We start from the raw sequence: 26,011 nt of genomic DNA, 5'->3' as shown, positions 1-26,011 counted from the left end.
AATTATATCTGTAAGGACCCTATTTCTAAATAAGGTCATATTCTGAGGTTCCCAGTAAGCATGAATTTTGAGGACACAAAATTCCACCCACTTTCGGGGTCCCCAACATTCTGGACACCACATCTCTACTGCCTCTCTATCCCTAGGGGATATCATTCCCATCTGCCTACAAACCCGCCTTAAAAGCCTTGTCCTGGAAGAGTGATCACAAAATATGAAACCCTTGACTGCATGTTTCTGTATCACTATAGCCCCCTTGTTCTCCCCCCTTCCAGCAAAGCCCCCCAAATCCCGTGTTCCCCATCTCCCAGTCGGCAGCCTCCATCTCTTCCCACCCCTGCCACCCCAGTGAGCACACATCAACACAGCACCCTCGAAAGGTTCATCAGCCACATACATGCTACCAATTCTCTTTTCTCATTTTACTCAACTTCTCAACACCATTTGACACAGCTGAGAGGCTGAATATGCAAACAGATAATGGCCAGAGCTCGTGTAATAGCAGAACTCTGACCCACCAGCAGAGCTGCAGCAGCCAGCCTAGACGCCCAACCACAAACTCTGCAGCAATCAGCCCAGCCAGTAAGGGACTATAGCTTCCCCACTTTGTACCCCCTCTTCTAACTCAGGACCAAAAAAGACAAAGCCAAATGTGCTCCCAAACCAATTACATGGGACACCCTACACCAGCTTCTGCAGGTCCACAGCCTCCATCGGAGCCCACCAGGAGCCATTTCTATCTCAGTGAGCTCTGCTACTCCTCTGCCTGCCTTTGATGACCCTTTGCTAAAGCAAGTTCTGAGTAAATGCCCTCCATGTGTTCTCACTGGGTGCTCTTTGTTTCCACACAGTGGAGTGCTTCTTCCTTTATGAAATAATTCCTTCTTTAAGCATGCAACCCCCACATGTTTGATTTCCCATAACTCACCTGCTGCCCAGGAGAGGTTCCTTTTGCTGAATTCCCCCTCAGCTCCCCGACATTGCAGGGCTTTGTATGCAGCTCTGTCTTTCTATGCACTCTCTGCCTTGATGGTCTTACCCATGAATTCACAAGCTAACATTTCTGTAAACCAGCCTGACCTGCCCTGAGTGACAAATTTACACAGCTCCCTCCTTCCCCCCACTCCCAGGATGCAAGCATTTGACTGACAGAAGGTTTAAACCTTCATGGTTACATTAGCCAGAAGTGTCCACAGTAATGCTGCAAAAATAATGAACTACCCTCAGACTCAGGGGCTTACAGCCACCCATGTGTATTCTCATGCTCCCAGTTTCCTAGGCTGACTGGTTTGGCTGGAATCAGGTGCTTTGCTCTGCTTCTCTGCTTCATGCAGGTGGATCAACCCCGGGCTTTGGGCAAAGTGCAAATTCAACCACCTGTATTCATCCCAAGGCCCAGGCTGTGGGGGAAGCTCTTCCCAGGGGGACTCCTCAAACACAAGAGGCCAAATTGCGCTAATACACTTAAGCCATCAAATTGCATTGTGTCAACCACCTTCCTTCAGTCAAAGTAAGCTTCATAGCCACGCCTAACTGTAATAGGGTAGGTAGGTGCCCTCTACTCTCAATGAGGGAAAGAGAAGCCAATATTTCCCAAACAATAATCCAGAAAGCAAAGGCATAATGGTTGGTGAATTGTCTTGATGCCCAGACAATGATTGTATATGGAGAATACAAAGTCATATTGTTACATACCTTACTAAAGTTAATAGGTTAATTTAGCAAAGTTGCAGGATACGAGATTAATATACAAAGTAAATGATGTTTCTATTAACTTAAACAATTGGAAAATTAGATATAAGTACCTTCTACAATGGCATTAAACTTAACAAAAGATGTGTGGGGGATCCCTGGGTGGCGCAGTGGTTTGGTGCCTGCCTTTGGCCCAGGGCGCGATCCTGGAGACCCAGGATCGAATCCCACGTCGGGCTCCCGGTGCGTGGAGCCTGCTTCTCCCTCTGCCTATGTCTCTGCCTCTCTCTCTCTCTCTCTCTCTCTCTCTGTGATTATCAAAAAATTAAAATAAATAAATAAATAGTGCTTTCCCCACACCAAACCAGAGTGACATAGTGCAACATGGTGGCCCTATTTAAAAAAAAAAAAAAAAAAAGATGTGTGGGACTTGTATCATTGCTGAGAGAAATTAAAGAAAGTCTAAATAAATGGAAAAAGATTACAAATTAGAAGAATTTGTATTGCTAAGCATCCATTTATCTGTGGATTTAATGTGATTCCAATCAAACTCTCAGCAGGCTTTTTGGTAGAAATTGACAAGCTGATTTTAAATTTTACATGGAAAATTTAAAAGGCCAAGAACAAATAGCTAATATACTCTTTTAAAAAAGAATAAAGTTGGAGGATTTTTCTACCTTATTCAAAACATACTGTAAAGTTACAGTAACTAAGACAGTGTGGTAATGGCAAAAGAATAGACAAAAAGACCAACAAACCAGAGCAGTGACTCCAGAAATGTGTAGCATGTGTGTATACATATATGTATATGTGTATTTATGTGTATATGTAAAGTATATGTGTATGTGTGTATACTAATTTTTTAAAGGCACCAACATGGTTCAATGACAAAAGAACGTGTTTTTAATAAATGTAACCATAATAACTGGACATCCACATATAAATAAGAAATAATTGACCTCAATCTTTTTTAAAAAAAGATTTTATTTATTTATTCATGAGAGACACAGATAGTGGTAGAAGGAGGTCCCTCGCAGTAAGCCCAATTTGGGACTCAATCCCCAGGCCTGGGATTATGCTCTGAGCCAAAGGCACTAAACCGCTGAGCTAACCAGGTGCCCCTAGTTGACCTCAATCTTATGTCATACACAAAAATTAATTTGAGATAGACCATAAACTTAAATGTGAAAGCCCAAATCATAAAACGTCTAGGAAAAATATAGAAGATCTTTATAGTCTAGGATATACAAAGATCCCTCAGGACACAAAATTATACCTCCCATTACCAAAAAAAAAAAAAACTTGTTTTCTTTTTTAAAAAAGATTATTTATTTGAGAGAGAGAGAGCAGGGGGAGGGGCAGAGAGAGAGGCAGAGGGAATGGACTAGATTCTGTCCAGCATGGAGCTGACATGTCACTCCATCCCAGGACCAGGACCCTGAGATCATGACCTAAGCCAAAACCAAGGGTCAGCCACTTAATCAACTGAGCCGCCCAGGCACTCCAGCTCTGATTTTTTCTAAATTTACGCTTTCCATTCATCAAAAGTCACTACTAAGACAACAGCAATATGAGCCACACACTGAGACAAAATATCTTCAATACATATGTCAAAGAACACACACTCAGGATTCATAAAAGACTCTGACAAATCAAGAATGACAAACATTATATGGTCTCATTCATTTGGGGAATATAAAAAATAGTGAAAGGGAATAAAGAGGAAAGGAGAAAGAATGAGTGGGAAATATCAGGGAGGGAGACAGAACATGAGAGACTCCTAATTCTGGGAAACGAACTAGGGGTGGTGGCAGGGGAGGAGGGCGGGGGATGGGGGTGACTGGGTGACAGGCACTGAGGGGGGCACTTGATGGGATGAGCACTGGGTGTTACTCTATATGTTGGCAATTGAACACCCATAAAAAATAAATTTCTTATTAAAAAAAAAAGAATAAAGAGACACAGGCAGCCCGGGTGGCTCAGCGGTTTAGCACCTCCTTCAGCCCAGGGCGTAATCCTGGAGACCTAGGATCAAGTCCCACATCAGGCTACCTGCATGGAGCCTGCTTCTCCCTCTGCCTGTGTCTCTGCCTCTCTCTCTGTGTCTCTCATGAATAATAATAATTAAAAAAAAAAAGAATAAAGAGACATGACTTCCCCCCCAAATGTGTAAGGCATCAGAAAAAAACAAAATAACCAAATGTATAATAAGCACAGGAAAAGTTGCTCACTATCACTACCCATGGGACCAATACAAATTTCAACCACCACGAAGAACCGCATGCGCTCACCAGAATGGCCGCAATCATGAAGCTCATCAGCCACAAGTGGTGGTGAGCGTATGCATCAACTGGAAAATATACCTGTTACTGGCTGGCATATTAAATGTTCATATCACTTTGGAAAACCCTTCCATAGTTTCTTGTATTCATTTCTTGTGTAAATATATACATTTGCCCTAAGGCCCAGCAATTCTATTCCCAGGCATAGTCAAGATCCAACAGTGTACATGTCCATCAAAAGACTGATAAAAGAACCTATGTTCACAGCAGCTTGATTCATAATAGCAAAACCCTGGAAACAACCCAAATGATGCTTATCAATAGATGGGAAAACTGTAGTATATCCATTCGGAGGAATTCAACTCAGGACAAAAAAAAAAAAAAATTGCTGATGCATACAGTAACTTGGACGAATCTCAAGACCATTACATGGAATGAAGGAAGCCAGACACAACATAGTGCAAACTGTGATTCCATTTATGTGAAGTTCAAGAGCAAACAAAATGAATCTGTGGTGATGGAAGTCAGATCAATAGTTGCCTGCAGGGGTTAGGAAGGAAAAGTTGACTGCAAAGGGGCAGGAGGTATCTTTCTGGGGTGATGAAAATGTTCTATATCTTGATTTGGGTAAGATATAATTGTCAAAATCCAACTAACTATTCATTTAAAATTGTGCATTTCATGGTATGTAGATTATGCCTCAATAAAGCACCATTAAAATAACTTTAAAACAAACTGAGTGATGATATGCAGAAAAAGAAAAGGAAAAGGAAAAGAATGCAAGAAAGAATCACTGCAGCATGGAAGCTATTGTCTCCTCCAGCATGACACATTTTCTTGACATGGTGCTAACTGTCTCACGTGCATTATCCCATTTAGTACCTACTCTAATCCCCTGGAACAGAAAGTTTTTCTTGGGCCTGGAGACATTTGGTGACTTTCCTAAGGTCACCCAGGCTGTGTAAAGTGACAGAGCCAAAATATCAAGCAGGCAACCTGAACACAGAGTCTTCAACCCTACATTCTTCTCCATGCTCTGGCTGCTTTGCATTTATTTATGTAAATCTCATAACAACCATGGAAGGCTACTATTATTATCCCATTCTAAAGGCAGGACAACACACTCAGAGAGTGAAGTAGTGAATCCAGGCCATGGGAGGGCTTTTACTAAAACCCCCCCTGAGTGACTTCAACCTTGCATAGTGGGGCTACTTGCTACCCAGCTCCTGGCTGCCATCCCAAAGACTGTGCCGCCGGGGCAGATCCTTGGCTACTGGATGCAAACAGGAAAAACCTCAGCAGTTCTGACGGGGCAGCAAGGACCAGAGATGCCCAACATAGAAAAGGCTATTTTCTATGGAGCAACGTTGCAGATCCACAGCTTCCAAGTAGCACCAGAAGCTCACAGATGATGCACTTATCTCTGGAGCCTTGACCACCTAAATGGTAAGCATTGGAGCTCCTGCAGGACTCCTTTTCCAGACTGGGAGCTTCAGCACATCCATGCCTGTGGGAACACAGGTGGCCTCCTGCAAGTGTCCCCTGGAGGAATGAGCAACCATGAACATTAATGTTCCTTATGGTTGGAGAATCCAACCCACTCTAAGACAGACCAGCTTCCCACCTACTCATGCAGCCAAACCAGAGGCAGGAGAGGAGCTGCAGGGAGACTGGGAGGCCTCTGGGAGGGCAGGTTTCACAAGGGAGCCAGCAGCTGACCCAGCTGCAAAGGTGAATCAAGGCAGAGATATAGCAGGAATGCCACGAAGGATAAATGAACAAAACATCTTGTTCTCATTGGGATGCATCCTCTAGCTAAGCCGACTGCATGCCTTACCCAGGGCCTCAGCCAGACGCCATCTGAGATTTGGTCAGGCAGGGCCAACATCTCCTTCCCACTCTGGGATGGGCCACAGGGCAAGGCCAAAACCAGGGCTCCTTGGACACCCCCACCTACAGCTCCCTCTACCCACAAGTTCGTTGAGAGGAAATGGTCTGGCCTGTGGAGGCCCAAGGGACACTTCTCTTATTCCTTGTTCAGGCCAGCAGGCCTCTGGGGACACTCAAGGACAGGATACAGTGTGGACACTGGTTCGTGAGGGGCCTCTGAATCTTAGCTCAGCTATGAGAGGACAGTAACTCTGGCCAGGTCTTGGCTAGGGACTGTATTTCAAGACAGGAGGTAAGGTTAGGGGTAGCAGTGTTGTTGAACAGAACTTCTAGCTGATGAGCATGTTCTATGATATGGCTGTTGAGCATTTTCTATGTGATTAGTATGCAGGGGACTTAACTGTTCATTTAATTTCACTAACACAATTTTTTATTTGCATAACGCCATTTGACTACTGCCCACCGTATTGGATGGCATAGCCCTGGATCCCGGAGTATTCACAATGCTGCTGAGTGACTCCTCTGCTCAAGGGCTTTGACTTTGCCCATGGCCCCTGTTCTTCAGCCCAGGAGAAAAACAGACTGGTTTTGAAGATGTGCAAGAACAAGAACTAGCTCTGGTCCCCTCTGGTGATCTCAGGGGCCTAGCTTCAAACCTCTCTGAGGAGAAGCTGAGCCCAGTGTCCTGTTGGGGAGGGGGCTGTGGTGCCTTAGACAAGCCACTCCTCACACTGAGCCTCCATCCAGGGTGCCCTGTGTAGGCCTAGAAATCCTGGCCCCAGAGAGGCGGTGACATCCCTGGTTCCTGGAATAAAAAGCAAGGAGTAAAATGCTGGACACAGTTCTCCTCAGCCCTCCCAACTGAAACCAAGATGGGGCAGTGAGGGTTGGACCAAGCTTGACACCTTTGCAAATAGGCCTTTAAAACAAGTCCTATGGGGACAAGAAAGCCTGAGAACCTGGGTTGACCCCTGAACCTGCCCATCCAGGGTGTGGAGATGAGGCCTTAGCTAAGTGGCAAAGACCAAGGGCAGTGTGGTGTTGTGAGGGTGCCCACCCTCTGATGTGAATATCCCTGAAAAGTAAGCAGGCGCCCCTCCTTTCTGTCCACAGACCCATCTCTTGAGGACTCTGCAGGAAGCACCTGCCCTTTCTGTCACCAAGTCCCACATGACCTGAAGCTATGACAGCAGGACAGGCCTGGTCTTTAGGGATTCTTTCTCAACCAAAATTTCCAATGGCCTCTACCTGGCTTCCCTGTTCTCCCTATCATCCTTCCTCTGGGCAGACATTGACTCAGGAGAAGAAAACTTATTGCAATATATCTCCTATTCTGCTGCCTTAGCTCCAAGTCCTAGTCTCCTTGCCAATGGGACTGTTTTTCAAATTCAGGGAAGTCCCCAAACTCCTGGCATTCTTCCTACAGAGCACTGGAGGGGGGACAATCCCTCCAAATTTACCAACATGCTGTTCCAGGCCCAGCATCCTGCCTGTTAAAAAGGAGAGGGGACTGGAGGAAGAGCGGCTTTGATCCATTATTCATATCCCAGAGACAGGACTCCTGTTCAAAGTGGGAGAGACACAGCCTTTGAAACCACCACGTGCCAGCTCAGCTCTCCCGGGAGGAAGTTCAGGCTGGCCGGACTGAATCACATTGAGGAAAAGAAATGTCAAGGCGGCTGCCAGCCCAGGAAGGGGACACAACAGCTTTGGTGATGGTGGAGAGGGCCCAGGTCCAGCTGACTGTCCCTCCCTCTGCTTTGAAACGTCCAAATTATGGCCATCCCTGCAGAAGAAACTCCAGCACCTCTCTGCATATCCCCCACCCACAGCCAGGACACATTGATTTTGATAAGTGAATTTTACTCTAGGTCCTTTTTCTGTCCTGAACCCTTTTCTCTTCCGGAGCCACATCCTGATTCTGGTTCCAAGTCCACTTTTAGCCTCCATTAAGGGCAATCTGCATGTGTGTTTCCTTTTACCCAAATAAACACTACAGACTCATATCACCTCCTTAGTCCTCAGGCCATGAGCTGGCATATGTCTCTCATCTCTGCAGTAGGAACAGGACAGCAGCCTCGATGATGGAGAGCCCTGGGATTGCATTGGGCTCCCCAGCTCTGGCAGAGACTGCAGAGAAAGGGCTTTCTCCTTGTGAATTGTCCTGTGGTCCCAGTGACACCCAAGGCCCTGTGTTAGCAGCTACTCAGAGCAGCAGAGCCCAGAGGAACAAAAAGGAAAAAGCATCAGCCACAACCCAAAGGAGAGCACGACTCCGGGAAGAGGGTTCAGAACACAGAAGGGAGGACACAGAGGACAGCTTAGCAACCTCCTGTCAGCATGGAGAAGACTTGGAAGCCTCAGGGAGTTTGTGCCACAAGGAAAATGAAAGCTCACCACCCCTGCAGGGAGGCTCCTCCTCTGGGCCCGAGAATGGGGTTGGAGGGTGGGGTAGGGAAGGATGGGCCTGAGCTTTGGTCTGCTTCCAGGGAAATCTCTCCCTGTGCTCAGAGGCCCCCACTCAGGAGCTCCCTCAGCACAGCTCCCACCTGGGAGACCTCACATGGATGAGCAGAATATTTTGGGCTCTGGAGAAGAGAGAAGGGTATATGCTAGCTCAGTGAACTTAGTAAAGCAGAGCCTCCCACACCCCACATACCACACTGGTGCACCGAGCCTCCATTACCTGGGCACTGAGCCCAGTACAGATGCAGAGGGGAACCCACTGTTTCCCACTGGCACTTATGCTGATGAGCTAAGCACAAAGGTAGGGGGAGGATGTTTAAGTACTGAGCTGATAATGTGTGCAATCACTTCATCTAGATAGAAAGGTAGGAGAAAGACACTGCACTTGAGGATGGAAACTGTGTTCACTGGTCTTGAATTGTGATGCTAAGCTAGTATTCTAAAGGGAAGGAGAGAAAGGGAGAAAGGTCAGCTAAGAATTAATGGAACACAAGAGGCTCAGGGAAGCCTATGCATGAAAAACAAGTTAAGGCTACAGACCTTGGGTTAAATGGAAACCCCGCAGAAACAGATCAGGGGGGAGCAGCACAAGTGCGCAAGGGGAGGAAAGAAAAATCCACACCAGCTAATGCACAGCCCCCACCCCCCAGCCACTCCACAGCCTCAGAGGTTGGTGCACCATGACCATCACTCTGCTTTCTGCAAAGAGCAGAGGGGGGCACCTCCCACCCCAGGCCAGGGACTGACTGCAGCAGCTGAATCTTGCTGCTGGTGTTGCAGTCCCTGTAACTTATGTAGGGCAGCAGAACAGGAAACCCCCAAATACACCACTTTAGCATAAAGATTATTTTGAGCTGAAGACAATTGAGAAGAAGCAGATACAAGAAAAGCTCCCTGCTCTCTCTCTCTCTACCTAGAAGCAAGACATGAATTTATGAAAGTGTCCCCCTCCCCTCTGTGCCAGGAAGGACAGAAGTTAATCACCAGAGACAACACCAGACCCTGATCAGCACCAAAGACAGAATCAGAGGCATCTACACAACAGACCTTGCCAAGCACCCCTTATCTTCCACTCCCCCATGTCCTTGTCTGCCCAGAATTTGCCACCCTAGAGACTCAAAGCCCTCTTCATTTGCTTTGTCACTTCTCCTCAAATGTGTTGTTCCATTGCTAAGGTTTTATATAAGCCTGAGTTCTAACCATGCCTTTGAGTTACTCCCTCTGAGAACTCCTCCGTGTGTGTGTGTGTGTGTGTGTGTGTGTGTGTGTGTGTGTGTGTGTGATGCATGTGTTATTAAACTTCCGTTTGTTTCTCTGGTTATTCTGTCTTTGTCAGTTTAATTTGTGGGGCCCCAACAATGAAGCTGAGGTGGCTGGGGGGGGGGGGTTCCTCCCAGACACTTGCTTCCAGCTGTTTTCACCATCTAGCTTCAAATTCAGTTTTATTCAGTGATGACTCCATGATTCTGGGCCAGGAGCTACACCGAGCCCCAGGGTATTAGAAATAATTTGACATGGACCATGTCCCTGCTCAAACCTCATAGTCTGTTGGGGGAGAAAGGCAACTAGAGTGCATGAGCAATGATGGAGCTGCAGAATGGGAGGCACCCAGACCCTGGGAAGGACAGGACATCAGGACACACTTGTGGATCTGACCTTGGTCAGTCATTGAGTCTCCAGGAGCCTCTGTTTACCCACCTATAATGGGACTGGATGCACCTCATAGCACGTGGAACCTCCTAAGATCTGGCACAGAGTAAGCAGTTGTATTGGTCAGGGTGGGGTAGGCTGAGCTGTGTAAGAAACAACCCAAAACTGGTGACTTCAACTACAAAAATTTATTTCTTACTCACACTTGTGACTGCAAGTCTACTGGATAGGGGCCCTGCTCTACCCACAGAATAGCCACTATCTGGGATGCTGCTGGTCACTGTGGCTGAGGGAAGCAGAGGACAGGAAAATCACAAACTGGCTCTTCAAGCTTCCCCCTGGAGCTAAGTCATGTCCCCTCCACTCACATACCACTAGCCAAAGTCTCACAGCCACTCCTAACTCCACTGAGACAGGCAAGTGCAATCAGCATGTGCCCAGGAAGTGCAAGAGGCTATGTAAGTGGGAGCTAACAGCCCTGCACTTGGAAGTGGGGCTGGCAGCGTTGCTGATGTGGCCTTGAACAGGCACATGTAGGGTCACAGCAGCCCCACTGTGACCCTTCAAGTACATCACCTTGAAGGCAGACAGGGTTCTGGCAACACAGTCATCCTTTCAGTGAATGCCCACAAGGGTCTCCTTGGGTGCCAGGCCCTGTTAAAAGCTGGGAACATAGCCACAGACAAATGAGACAGCATTTCTGTCCTCATGGGCAGCTCAGGTTCTAGTTGAGGGTATACAAGAGATGCATTCTATATGGATTCTATATACATTGACCATGTAGGGCAATGCTGTCCAGCAGAACTTCCTGGGACAATGGAAATGTTCTCTATTTATGCTGCACATCTGGCCCCTGACACCTGAAATGTGGCCACTGCCATGAGTAACTGGAATTGTTTCTTTTATTTAAGTTTAACTAACTTAACTTTAAATAGCCACAAGTGACCAGTGACCAACATGCAGGATGGCACAGATAGATACTCTTAAATGATGACAAACACATAGTACACATGCATCAGGGGACAGCACTGGAGGGTAGTCTAGGGGGTACTGTAGTTGAGTATGGGGCCAAAGGAAGAGGCAATCAAATAGGGACCCAAAGGGGCAGTCCAGATGGCGCAGCAGTTTGGCGCTGCCTTCAGTCTGGGGCATGATCCTGGAGACCCAGGATTGGGTCCCATGTCGGGCTCCCTGTGTGGGGCCTGCTTCTCCCTCTCCCTGTGTCTCTGCCTCTCTCTCTCTCTCTCTCTCTCTCTCTCTCTCTCTCTGTGTGTGTGTGTGTGTGTGTGTCTATGAGTGAATAAATAAAGTCTTTAAAAAAAAATAGGGATCCAAAGGCAGTAAGGAGCAGACTGTATGGATAGCTGTGGAAAAAGCACTCCAGGCAGAGGGAATGGTGAGGCAAGGGCATAGCTAACATAGTCAAGTAGGAGTATGGAAGCCAATGTGGAGCAGAGGGAAGGAATAAGGGTGGCTAGGAAGAGAGGGCACAGGGAAGGCGGCTATGATCAGCTGGTCAGCTGAATGATGTCCCCCAGAGATGTCCCCATCCTAATCCCTGGAAACTGAAATATGTTCCTTACATGGTGAGAGGAGTTTGGCAGATATAATTAGGTTAATGTTTTTTGGGGTGGAGTCTCCCAAATGATGCAGGTGGTCTCAATGTAGTAGAGTCTCTTGTTAGGCAGAGGGACCAGAATCAGAGAAGAAGAAGTTGGGGAGGGAGATTAGAAGAAGCTTCCCACCGGCTTGGAAGATGGGGGAAGGGGTGCAGGTGCCTGCACAAACTAGGCTCTCTCCTAGAGCTTCCAGAAGGAAACCAATCTTGTCAGTACCTTGACTCTGGGACTTCTGCCCCCCAGTACTGTGAGATAATAAATCCATGTGCTTTTGAGACACTAACTTTGCAGCACTTTGTTACAAAGCCACAGGAAGCACCACTGCCTGTCAGTCAGGCTGAGGATGAGCTGTTGTTCTGAGAGAAATGTCCACTTCAGACATCTTGTGCAGATGCCACCTGTCACAGCATAGCCAGAACCGCAGCCTGTCCCTCAGTCGGTCATCTGTACCCTTGGCTATCTCAAGCAGTAGGATGCAGACAGCTGGGAAATGGGGGGCACAAGTCACCACATTCAGACTGAGGATCTGTGGCCTCTTACCCTCAAATCTCAGACCCAGTGAAGGCAGGTGGTGTCCAGGAAGCCTCCTCAGATGACCTGAGAGGCCACCGTTCCCTCACTGTCTGCTCACACACTTCCCCATGTGAGACTCTGCCACCAGGAGACGAGTTTCCCCAGCCCTCAGCAGGAAAACCCTGGACTGACCCAGTCTCCGTGCATGTCACCCCACAACTTAGGTGGTAACAAGGGTGAGGCCAGGATGCAGCAGGGACCACAGCTGGCCCCAAGGGGGCAGCCCCTTTGGCGTCTTACCTGCCTGGGATGAGAGCCCTGGGTGCCCCTGCCCTGCTCTGCCCCCACCAGGTGATACCGATGAGGCTAATGACCAGGCAGGTCTTGGGGGAGCAGGTTGTGTGGAGCATGTGACCAAAGTGTTTCCCCAGATTCTGTGTGGCCCAGATGCATTAGCCCTTGATCCTGCTGGGCTCCAGCCTGTCCCCCCATTTGCCCTTCACCAGCACCCTTTCAGGACTCAGTGACCCTCATCTGCTCTGCTATACCAGCTGATTCTTCTCCATATGCAGAACCTGCTCATCGGGTTCACACTTCCCTTGGGATGTCTGTGCTCAGCCAGCTGTCAGCCACTGAAGTCCACATATGCCTGAGCATGACATTTGGGGTCCTGCAGAGCCAGGAACTAGCCCCCCCACACACACTCGCTCATCCATTCACCACTACCCTCCCTCAGTCTCCAAGTACTTTTTTAAAAAGATTTTATTTATGTATGCATGAGAGACACAGAGAGAGGGGCAGAGACTTAGGCAGAGGGAGAAGCAGATTCCCTGCGTGAAGCCCGATGCAGGCCTCGATCCCAGGACCCTAGGATCACAACCTGAGCCAAAGCAGGTGCTCTACCACTGAGCCACCCAGGTACCCCTCAGTCTCCAAGTATTGATGGAGCTCACAGCAGGCACCCAGCCCAGGGCCAGATACTGGAAGCCATGGTAGCCCAGAGAGAGTCCAGAACCCCTGAGACATCACAAGCTGGTGACAAAAATGGTAGCTGGTCAGCACTTACAGGTCTGGTGGAAAGTCCCACAGTAGAATTCCACACAAGGAATATGACAGGCCCTGCGGGGTGAAGGCAAGCTTGCTTCCCACAGGAATTCTTGGTCAGGAGTCAGGGAGGCCCTGAGAGAAGTGGAAGGAGGGCGTCTAAAGCAGAGGCCTCCGGGGCAAGGCTGGCATCCCCAAGAGCCTGGCCCACAGGGAGTCCTCCGTCTATCTCTCTGTGCATCCATAGTGGCTGGAGGCCCACACTAGGAAGGAGAGGTCTCTGCAGGGTTTCTCAGCATGCAGCCACCATGCAGAAGCAGGAGGAAGAAGAAGGCTGGCTCCCACCTGCTCAGAGCTGGGTCCCCTGAGGGTCCCTTTCTGCCTGGAGTCAGTACTCAGCCTGCCATTGGGGCCGAGATGCTGTCTCAGGGTCCAGCATAGCCCAGAGCTCCTGCCCCTTCCTGGCATCACCCTTCCCGCAGGAGGAAGGACAGGGGCCAGCTGGTGGTGCCTGCACGTGGTGAAGAGGGACAGGCCATCACTCAGGCTCTGGGAAGCCCAGGGACAGCTGGCTATGTTCCTTCTCTACATCCTGATTCAGCTGATCGTGTTTGCAAGGCTCCAATAGACAGCTGGAAGTTTCCCTGGCAGAGGACCCCAGTTAGGATGTGGATTTTCCTCTGGGCCCCTGGACTAGATACCCAAGGGGCAAACCAGGAGCTGCACTGAAAAACGCAGTGCATTTCTTTGGTTTCTTCCAAAAGTAATTATTTGGTCAAAGAAGAGAGGCCCAACTTTGACCCTGTCATTATGGACATCTGGGAGGAGGTGAAGTGGACCCATAACCCTGTGGTCCTTGGATCACCTCTGCCCCCACATCACGCCCTCCTCCCAGAGAGGACTCAGGCCAGGACAAGGCTCGGCTTCAAGCCCAGTGAGCAACGCTGGGCTGGCAACTCACAGTGAAAACTTGTTTGGTGCCCTGACACATCTCAGGCCAGTGGCCGCAGGGCCAGTCATGCTCCAGCTACATTCCGAGTCCCACCAAAGGCCCAAATAAATACGCAAGACAGCACAGCCAGTCAGCAGCTGATGAATAGGAGGAGGCTGGAAATTCATCTAGCAGGCCGTGTGCTCTGTGCAGGTGTGCCTCAGAGGTCCTCCTGTGCCTTTTGTCCTGACTTGGTCTATCAATCTGTGTACCACCAAAGTGCAGAAAGGCAAGTGAGCTGGAGAGACTTTGCACGCCTGGCTTCCCATGAACGAAGAGTCCCCATTGCCTTCCACTTAAAAGTACACATCTATCTAATAATGAATGACTTATTTGTTTCAGGGGAGGCCTCCCTCATATTTCTCCAAGCCCAGGGTCCCTGCTTGTACCAGCAGTGTAAGATCCTATTTCTTCTGCATACGCTCGGCTCCACTTCCCTAGGTCTGTGCCTGGCACTCGGGAGCCGTTCAGTGGCTATGTGTGAAACGAATGAGTCAACCATTCAATTGAGTGCAATTCAGTCCCTGGTGGGACCAGGAGGAGGGATTTGCCATCCAGGATCCAGGGTGTACCAAAGGGTAAGACAGGCATTCACAGCAGGAGGGGGAGTCAGTTTGGGTGCAGGGAATGGTCAGGGACGTGGTGCAGGTCTGGAGGAGCCACTGTTCAGCTACATGAATACAGATAATTCCTTGAATGTTTCTGAGGCCTGGTTTCTTCATTTGTGAAAGGAGTATAAATGCCCACCACTTAGGACCGTAGCACAAAATATGTGAGTTAATGTACCAAAAACTCCTGGCTTATAATAAATTCTCTGTAAAAGGAAGACTGATACTCTATTCTCTCAACCCAAGGCATTCACCTCCTATCCTGTATTAACCATGCTTTTCATTTGCTGTATTCCTGATGCTCTGACATCTAGGGCCTTGTGAGCCTGGACAGATGGCTCCTCCAGGGTCAGCCAGTTCCTGAAGCTGGCAAATGATGGCAAATATGCAGACCAACCAACCCAGAGCCTACACGCCACCTCCTCTTGGTGCAGACAACAGAGGGCAGCCCTTTCCCCGCAGAACCTACTGAGGTCTCACACTGGACAGCCCTAAGCCTGATCACCCTGCTTTACCTGTTCCTTCCCACAGAAACCATAGTAAAGGCCCATGCCCATACTTTCCCTCCTCCCTCTGCCTCCTGGTTGACTGTGGTGCTTCCCTGTATAGCTCTACATGGTGTGGCATGCCTCTTGATTCTGGGGATCTATGATCATGTCCTGCCATTCCTGGTTGAAATAAAGCCCAGGTACCATCACAACATGCCTCCAGCTTTCTTGTCCACATGCCCAGAAGCAGACACCTTGTAGGAAGGTCTGGATGGGGCACAATGAACTGTGGGGTTCTATCTGGGATGGAGAAGGAGGCTGGGGTCCCAGGCAGAGCCCCACTTGGAAGGCCTGACTGAGTCTCCCTTCCCTAGCCTCCACCGCCCCATGCATGGGTCTCTCCTTCCCCACCTGACACTGAGACATTAACTTCAGTAGCAGCCAGAGGAACATCAGAGTAGTAATGACTTGTTTATGATTCCTTGCTCATGTTGGGCTCCTGCTTCTTTTCCCCCCAGAAGACACTAATTCAAAAATGAAGCCCCAGGCAAAAGGAATTATCACAAAGGATGGAGAATAAAATGTTCTTGGTTGGCATGTGTGTTGCCTTTTTCTCTTTCACATCCAGCCAGGGCCATTAGAAAGGAAACATAAGCCATAAGAAATGACTCCAATATTGGGTCTGGGGGCCCAGCCCATGGGTCAGGTACCTGGGTCAGGTGCTGGCAATCAGCCTCCTACCAAGTGGAGCAGATGATCATCATCAGCTATGTGAGAAAGTAATTGGAAGTGCAAGTGGTCCAGCCTCATGCTGTGTCTATCTCACCTCCAGGGCCACAATGAGAGAGGGGGACTGCTTTCTTAAAGACTGCTTCACACAAGAGGAGGAATTTAGCAGAGCGGGATTGTAATCCAAGCATGTTTTATCACTGCTCTTCTGTGAGGACAATCACCTGGAAAATCAATCAATGTATTTATTGCTTCTAGGAGCATTTGTGGTGGAAATGAACCCTCTGGAGATAAGAAAGGGTGTGCATGTAACACCGGATGGGCTGTCTGCACTGGCCCCACCAATCAGAGTGGACGCTGGGAATCTTGAGGAATAATGAGTCTGATTTGGCATTTTGGAACAGCCTTAGATACCTAATTACAGGTTTTATTTTGTTCCCTTGACACCCACTTAGAATGTTGCCTTTAGCTCATGTCCCCTATAAAATTCTCTATAGGGCAAATTCGTTACTGTAATTTGGGGAAATTTTTGCTCAATAGCATCATTATTTTCATGTAGAGGCAGATCCTGGGTGAAAATAGCTGTATACTTTAGATGGTAAGTTGCAGGTGGTTCCCTCTCCACCTCCACTCCTTTGTGGGGGATAACTAAGCAGTCCAGCTCCAGGAAAATGCACAACCAGCATCCCGCCCCCATTCTCCCCTCCCCCTGTCATGCAAAAGTCATAACCAACACCAAACCTTTCCTCTCCTTCACTGCTCAAGGCTCAGTGGCAAATGCAGCTAGTCTAGTCAGTTGTTTAGAAACCAGAACATTGTCCCATGGAGGGTGAGTATGGCTGGATAGGTCCTGAGTCTGGCCCCTGAGGCTAGAAGATCCACAGGCAGGATCAGCCAAGGGCTGTTAGCTTTGCTTCAGAGGGAGCTCACTGCCCTCATCTCCAGGGGAGGGGAAGGCCTTCCTCCCAGGAACATCTGCCCTTCACAGTGGAGCCAGTTTGACTCTCCTGACCCACATCTGTGAGGCTACCACATCTGCATGCTCAGAGACTCTCTCCCTCTCTCTCTCTCTCTCTCTCTCTCTCATGTTCTGAATCAAACAGTCAAGGCAGTCGTCATGGGAGAGGGCCTCTGAGTGAATTCAGAAGGCAGTCATGCAAAGGTCAGAGGCTGACTGACCATGGTGGGGTAGATGGATAGACAGGTGAGTTGTTAGGTGGGATGAATGGTTGGTGGGTGGATAAATGGATGGACAGGTGGTTGGGTGGAAGGAAGGAAGGAAGGAAGGAAGGAAGGAAGGAAGGCCGGCCATGTGGTAGATGGATGGACAGGTGAGTGGATAGATGGAATGAATGGCAGGTAGGTAGATAAAATGGATGGACAGGTGTGGTTGGAAAGAAGGAGGGAAGGAAGGGAGGGAGGAAGGAAGGAAAGAGGTCGGTGGATGGATGGATGGATGGATGGATGGATGGATGAACAGGTGGGTGAATGAATGGATGAATATCCGGGTAATGGATGGATGATGGTTAGATGGATGCATAGATGGATAAATGGATGGATGGATGGATGGATGGATGGGCAAGAGGGTGGAGGGAGGGATGGATGGATGAAGCAACAGGAAGAGCCAATTCTCATAGTGCTTACTCTGCACCAGTGGTTGGACTCAGAGCTTCACACATCTATCCTTACAAAAAAAAAACCTCTGAAGTGAATACTATTACGAGCCCATTTTATAATTTGAGGAGCTCAGAGAGGTAAGGCAATGCTTACCGGGGTCTTCAGGGTCTCAGGTCAGGATTATTGATGAGGCATTGAGGCCATGGAGGAGTTCAGCACATTTACTCTCTTCCCTTTCCTGTCTTGGGGATACCCCCCAGGTGATTTCTCTGAGAGGCATCACCTTTCATGAGAATCATGAAAGTGGAAAATGGTGAAGTGGAGAAGGGGGCTGGACATGCCATGTGGGGAGGTGTGAAGCTGCCATGAAGGGAGAGGCCAGTCTCTATCCTGGTCTCCACTGGGAAATATGTCTTGAAATCAGTAAACAGCAGCACCAAGGCAGTGGGAAGGGCTAGGTATAGGGGGTACTTGTGGTGATAGATGGACTTTAGGAACAAAGAACATGTCAAGGGGGCTACCCCTTTTGGTCAGAGCATGGAGGGTTCTGGGACCAGGGGCTTCAGAAACAGGATGGGGGCAGCTGTTAGGATGCCAGGACCCTAGACATGTAGGGTCTGCACCTGTGCCAAGCTTGCAGCAGGGGTGAAGAACAGGCACAAAAGCAAAATGGATCTCCTAGCCCAGGGCCACCAGCTCATCCCATTCACTCAGAACTTTTCTGGTTATATTACTAAAGTCCTCCATCTGAGGTTGCCTGGGACTGTCCCAGTTTTAAAACCAAAAGTTCTGTGTCCCAGAAACCCCCTTAATTCTGAGCAAACCAGGACAGTTGGTCATCCCACCAGGTCCCCACTCAGAGAAGGGCATTCAGGTCTTAAAGGTAACAAGCAAGGAAGTGGGACTGTTGGATGAGGAGCTAGCCCCAACACTCTGCCTTGGGAAAAAGTGCTTGATGTTCTCTGCTCCTCTGAGTGACATCTGTCCCGGCAGGTGAGCTGTGACCTCTGGTTGTCACCTGAGTCCCTGGGGGCTGGCAATGTTGATCTGCAGTTTTCCTGGGTGCTGTTGCTATTCTATCATGTGTGGGATTATTTCTTCATATTATGTGAATCAACTGCTGCCCATCTCCTGTGAAAACCTGAAATGTTTCCCCTGGGCTCTCAAGTCCAGCATGCTGGCTCTGAACAAGGTTGATAGCTCAGTCTGGCATCTGGGGTGCAACCTGGGACACAGCTCTCTGCTGTTGCTGGAAACATGCAGACAGAGGTAGGGGGTAGGGGTGGGATGGTAGGGAGTGGGGGTGGAGGATGGGTATTGGAGCTCCTGCTTCCAGGCCCACTCTCACACTCCCTTATGTCTGCAATTATGCAGCTTCTACCAGTGGAGAAATATTCACTAATTTTTCCTGTTATCTCACTGATCCAGACGTTGGGAAAGAATGAGCAAAACGTCTGATTTAGAGAATTGTTTTCATTAGCACTTTGAGATAACAGGCGGGATGATGAGCTAGTAGGGAAGTCAATGAAACATTTCATCCATACAGTCTGCATGGGGCCCCTTTAAGAACCTGGAGGTGAACTCCACTGAGGGAAGACAGATGATGCTGTTTAGCCTCTCTGATTATGGCCTTTGAAAAATTTCCAGGCATGTCAGGTGCTGGAGCAAGAAGAGTAGAGAGAGTTTGGGCATCTTCTAAAAAATAAAATCTCTTTTACTTTTGATTTCTATGTCTTTGTCCTTTGCCCACACAGGTCTCAGCCATTCACCCAATAATAGCTTCTCATAGATTCCCAGGCACTGTCCCACCCAGACATCCCCCAGGTCTGGCAGCAACGTCCCAAGGCACCATCTTCTGCTGGAACCTGGTTCCCAGGGTCCTTTGTCATCAGTGCCATGGAGCAGACTGTCAACCTTCCTGTCTGTGGAAGCCAAGTGGCCACTATCACAGGTGCCACTGAAATCCCAGTGCAGTTCTAGACTGCAGAGGAGCAGTTGCAGCCCAGACAGGCCCAGCACAGTCTGTAAAGCCAGCAAACATGCCTGAACCTGAAGCCCATGTACTTGACCACTGCTCTATCCTGCCTCTCTAAATGACTTGGAGCAAGTCAGCACCCAGTAAGATTGCATTCAATACAATAGAATGGAATAGAATAGATGTTTGGAGTTAGATCAGAGATGTCCTGTTTTATGTTCTGTGAGTCAATTAATTTATCAGTCATTTATTGGGTAGGCAACAGGAGTCACAGATGTGAACTTTAGAAATCTCTGGCTCTGAAAAGCCCCTAGAACACTAAGAGAAGCAGTGGGCCACAGAGCAATGGCATGTGCATGAGGGAGGGGGACAGATTTCTCCAGCAGCTCAGGCACCAGCAGGAGAGAGGATGACATTGAGGGGCTGACCTCTGGGCTGGGCTAAAAACAAAGTCACTGGCAAAAGAGGAGATAGTTATTTAAGGAGGAGACCCTGAGATGTAGAAAAGTCAGCATGTTCCAACAATGGAGTGAGGAGGAAACCTTGTAGGAAATGAAGCTGCCAAGACAATCATTTATTCATGGCCCCAGTAACCATGTGAAAGGGAAGAAAAATCTTTAACCTCATAAGCATTTTTCATGATTGCATATTTAGCTGATCCTAGTTACATGCTTGGCTAGAATGATAATTTTAGCTGACTGATGTGTTCTGTCACAGACAATAATTACTCTACCCTTGATAGGCACTCGTGGAAACCCCGTGTTCTCCAAAACAACACAGTGTCAGACAATCTGCACAGTTCCTAAGAGGGCATCTCCAAGATACAGCTCATAGACCCCCGACACTTGCTTCAAATCACATCCTTCCTCTTGTAAAACATCAAAATTAAGTAACCTAATTACACCAAATTTATGATTTTTTCAGAAGAGGGTAGCATGTTGCACTAAATATTTTAGATAAATACAATAAGAATAATCAGAGCTATCATTTTTTGAACACACACTAGAAGCCAGGACTGTACTTAGTATGTTCTTTTTCTACATATGTAAACACATGCATTCTGCAAGCATAAAGTAGACAAGTTATAATTCTTTTTACAATTATCAACAGTCAAGTTATTGAAACTCTCAGAACTGCACTATCGCATAGCTCAGAAGCAGCAAGAACAAGATTTGAGCCAGCATATGATAGACTGCAGATCCAGGACATGCACAAATTGCTGGTGGAGAGCACACCTCCCACAAACACTCCAATAAAGTGTCTCTCAGAACCCATTACAACTAAACATACTCTCACCCTGGAACTTCGGGATTCCATTTCTTGGTAAACACTTTAAAAAAAGTGAGTTCAAAAGAATGTACTAGAATGTTTGTAGCACCATTAACATAATAATAAAAGGCTGGAAATGAGTTAAATGTCCAATAACAGTAGAATGGATAAATAAATTGTGCCATAGTCTTGCGATGAAATTCTTTACAGCAATGGAAAGAAATGAGGTTCTACTATATGCAGAAACATGAATGAATATCGTGTACATAATACTGAGCAAAAAAAAAGACAGACAAAATAGTAATACTGCATGATTCACTTAAATGATATTCAGAAATAAGCAAAGCTACCCTATGGTGGTAGAAGTCAAGAGGGCTTATTTTGAGGGATAATTTTGGGAAACAGGCATGAGAGAGGCTTCTGGAGTGCAGGTAATGCCCCACACCTTGATCTTGGTGGTGGTTACATGGGTGTGTTCACTTTGTAAAACTTCAACAGGATGTATATTTAAGATTTATACAGTTCACTCTGTGTGGTTGTACTCCAGCCTAAGACAAATATTTGCAAACAAAATGATGCCAAAAAACTATACTGAAATTTAACACTTCTTAATAAAAAAGGCCCACTAGACTTCCACAGGGTCATCATTGAACACACTGTCTACACACAGCCTTCACTCAACAAAGATTTGTTGGAGGTTACGATGTATCAGCCCCTTTCTAGGTGCTTCAATGCAGTATTAACTTCTACTTTCATTGGGATTAATATCCTACAAGACACTCTGTGGAAGGCATAAAAGATTGGGCTGAATTTCTCTTGATTCCAGAACATACTTGGTATGAGTTCATCTATTTATTGTTCATATTGCATGTGTCTTAAAGTTGAATCTCCTACCTTGAGGTTTTCAATATCCAAGAATGTATTCTACAAAGACAGAAATTCCATTAAAGTACAAACTATACTTCAAACTTAAGAAAGGACTCATCACCATCATCATTATTACCATTATCATCATATCATTATCAATACTGCATCACCACTGTCACCATCATCACCAACATCTCCATCATCATCCTCACCACCACCATCCCCATTATCACCATCATTACAGAATCATCATCATCATCATCATCACCACCATCATCATTATATCGTTACCATCACTATCATCGTCACCACCATTATCACCATCATCATCACTATCACCATCATCACCATCACCGTCATTACATCTTCATTATCATCACCATCATAGTAAATTAGAGACATATTTTACATCATTTCCTGTGGGTTTAAGCTCTAGACACCCATTGATAACAGACCTTTGGTAATGCCTCCTTTTTCCTGTATCAGTTTCTCATACTCCTCCCGGATAAACAACTTGCACTCGAATTGTTGTCTCCAGATCTTATTCTGGGGACAACCTATACAAAGAGAGTCCTCCTAGGTACACTAAGTTTTAAATGAGGTAAACTGAATGAAGCCTGGCACATAGGAGGCAATCAGTAAATCTTAAGTCTCATTGGTCTCAAGAATTTGTTGAGTTCTTGACTTTAGGGAAACAAGTTGTTGCAAGCACAGCTGGAATGAATAGAGCTATAAGCAGAGAGTTTGGAAATATTTTCTTATATAATATCTGATCTGTTTTCTCAGTGAATTCATTACTTCCTCACCCCAACCTAGGTTTCCTCAGAAAGAAGCATCTGGTCTTACTGATTTTGCATCCGAGCACCTAACAGGGATGCTCATTAAGTGATAAATAGACACATTTGACTTTAGGCAGCAGCTTCAGACTCCCCTTTTCCCAGCCCAATGACAAAGGAAGAGAGTCTGGGCCAGATATCTGTGACCCATGTTACTGTAGGGCCTTGAGCTTGCCATTGGGCCTCTCTGGCCATCCCATGATTCACCTCTACAATGGTAATTACAATAATAACAACCATCCCATGTGGTTGTCTTGGGGTAAGTGAGGCAATGTAGCACAAGTGCTTAGCACGAGCCAAGAACAGGTGTGTACTTACTGAACGTTTGCTTTTGTTAGTTTTTATTCAAGTCCCTTAATTTGGCAGCAGCCATGCCATTTGACTATGCAGTTCCTGTCTCTAACCTGCAGACTCCTTTCAAAACCAACTAGAAAATATGCAAATGGAGATGGGGACCTCTTCACAGGTGCACCCATCTTTGCTTTTCCAAGCCAGACATGAAATCAGTAATCACACCCAGCCCACTGGATTTATATTGCTTTCATCCTGGAAGCTACATCAGCATTGAGATGCTGGTCCCAAGTGTTCTATTTAATTGAAAACCCAAGTTAACTTTGCCTTGTAGACAATTGGTGTCCATGATTCAGTAAGTAGCAAATGGATAAAACCTTCTCTGGTCCCTATTTCCCTTGACAACTCACTTCCCTGGGATGCTATTGGTCCAACAGGAACACTGAAAGCCTGGGCAGAAGGGTGAAGATGCTGGTGTGAAATTGCCTTCCCCCTTAGTAAAAAGCAAGGCACAAAATTCCCACAGGAGACAAGAGCTCGGGAGCAGGAGGCCTTATTCATGAGAATGTCACCAGGGACAGATTTCAATATTTATTGAATGAATAATCTAATGAATAAATGTGATTCTCTTGTACAAATACAGTCCTTTTCCCTTCTTCATACCTAGAGAGAAAATATAGGATTGGAATAAGACATTCATGTCGAGGTTCACCACTCTCTGGTTCTGTGATCTTAAGCATGTGATAAACCTCTTGGTGAGCTGTGACTTTCTTATTTGCAGAACATAATTAATAATACCCAACCAATGAGGCTAACAGGAAGAGTAGCAACAGCACAGAGGGACCCAGTGAGCTTCAGATAACAGGAAATCTTCCAACAGTGGCTGAAACCATGAAGGTATTTAACATAACTCATGCAACAGTAATGGGAGGTCCTGAGCTGGGGTAATGATCCGCATCGACGTCTAAGATGTCGCCTGGTTCTTCTCTCTTCTGCTCCACCACCTTTACTTCTGGCTTTTATGCTCATTGCCCTAAACTGGCTGCTGTGTCTCCAGGCATTACTTCCAGTTTCCAAGCAGAAATTAAAGAGAAGGTTAAAGAGGTGAAGGGCAAAAAGCTTCTTCCCTCAGCATGTCCTTGCATTTTTGTTTGGGAAAGTCTCTCTCCAGTAACTCTCCCCAATAACTTTCATTTGGGTCTCATTGACTGAAACTAGGTTGTGTGACTTGAGTTCCAATTGGGCACATGTCACATGAATAAACCAAGATTCTTTGATTTAAAAACTGGATTCCAGAAGAAACAAGAGTGCGGCGTGAACATGGGAAAGCAAAAGAAAGCAGAAAGTATGTGACCATGAAGCAAATGCTTAGTCTCCGAGATCAGAGGCTTAAAGAGAAGGATAGATTAAAACCTAAAAAGAAAGAAAAGAAAGATCCCAGTGCACTCAAGGAAAGAGAAGTCCCCCAACATCCTTCCTGCTTATTCTTCCAATATAACACACAGCTGGACCTACCATATCACATCCTGGTTGATACCAAATTTATCAACTTTTCCATGAAAGCCAAACTTGACTTAGTACACTCAGTGATAGACTGTCTGTATGCCAAGTGTATCCCTTGTATAACTGACTGTGTAATGGCTGAAATTGAGAAATTGGCCAAAGTATCGAGTGCCTCTAAGGATTGCCAAGGATCCAAGATTTGAACAATTGCCATGCACACACAAAGGAACCTATGCAGATGACTGCTGAGTACAGAGAGTAACTCAGCACAAACGTTACATTGTGGCCACAGTTGACCGGGACCTTAAACGAAGGATCTAGAAGATCCCTGGAGTTCTCATCATGTACATTTCTTTTTTTTAATATTTTATTTATTGATTCATGAGAGACACAGAGAGACAGAGAGAGGCAGAGACACAGGCAGAGGGTGAAGCAGGCTCCATGCAGGGAGCCTGACATGGGACTTGATCCGGGGTCTCCAGGATCAGGCCCTGGGCTGAAGATCATGCTAAACTGCTGAGCCACTCGGCTGCCCCCCATCATGTACATTTCTAACCATAGGTACAACATTAAGTGGATGCCAGATGATTATGGAGCCCCTCGGTTCTAATTCTTAAAAGATAGAGTTTTTCTGCCTTCTTTTACCAACTTTTTCTGTTGCCAGTTCATATTAGCAATATGCTATAGTATGAATTATTCTTCTTACCCATTTGCTCTGTTATGAGCTGAGTATGGTTAAATATACTCATTTTTTGATGTTTTGAAATCAGTATTTTGTATCATTTTAAGTATTGTTGCATCTTTCTATAAATCAGATGATTGTATAATTTGATGGTTGTTGTTTTATATTGATTTAATCAACAAACATTTATTAAAGTTATATTAGGTACTTAAAAAAAAAACTGGAGGGAATGGACATTGGGCGAGCCAAGGAGCAGCACATGCCCCTTCATAGTACATGGGAGGTACTAAATGTTAACCCAATGCTAGTACTGTAATATTCTTCCAGCAATGCCCTATGCACACCATGTGCATATGTCTATAGTAGTAGAAATTCCTTCACAGGATGCTTGGGAATCTTGCAGATTGATGTACCATGTTAAGGAGTTGAGATACTAAACTATTTCACCAATACCAACTGCTCCTGTTTCTGACATCCTATTTCATCTGAGTCTGTTTTAAATTGACCAACAAATATTTATGCAGCCCTTTGTGAATCAGATATTATACCTGGAGCCGTAGCAGCTCCTAAGAAGGATAAGACAGAAATCTCTGGCATGAAAAGATCTGCGTCTACTTGGGAAGCTGCTGATTGAGGTTAATAGAATCTGTGCGCAGAGCAGTCATTAGAGAAACATCTACACGCAAGAATCCAGAAAGCAGGATTGCTTTGGGCGATTTGTAAAGCTGGATACACAAGTCACCTCCCCAAATGTAGTTAATTCTCTGTGATGTCTACATCTTTCTCAGGCACAAAAAAATTAGACACAGGAGGAGAGGGAGAGAGAGAATTAAAGCAAGAGCGACAGAGGAAACTGTGCTCCCTATAAAATATGTGAAACTGGGGGATTTAGCTCCTGAAAGTATAATTACCAATAGCTCATGTGTCTGGCAGCTCTGTGGAGAGATGCATTTAAACCAGATCGATCATAAGCCACTGCCCAGGTTTGTGATTCACAAA

The 26,011-nt window shown here is 46.7% G+C and overlaps 1 pseudogene; it reads left to right on the top strand.

The window, feature by feature from the left end:
* The window catches only part of LOC121500941, a 55,791-nt pseudogene extending 30,851 nt beyond the window's left edge, over positions 1-24,940 (top strand).
* Positions 24,941-26,011: the final 1,071 nt, after the last annotated feature.

Source organism: Vulpes lagopus, chromosome 10, assembly GCF_018345385.1.
Source record: "Vulpes lagopus strain Blue_001 chromosome 10, ASM1834538v1, whole genome shotgun sequence".
Classification (NCBI taxonomy): Eukaryota; Metazoa; Chordata; class Mammalia; order Carnivora; family Canidae; genus Vulpes; species Vulpes lagopus.
Note: the sequence above shows the minus strand (reverse complement) of the source record. Positions and strands in the feature narration are given on the sequence as shown.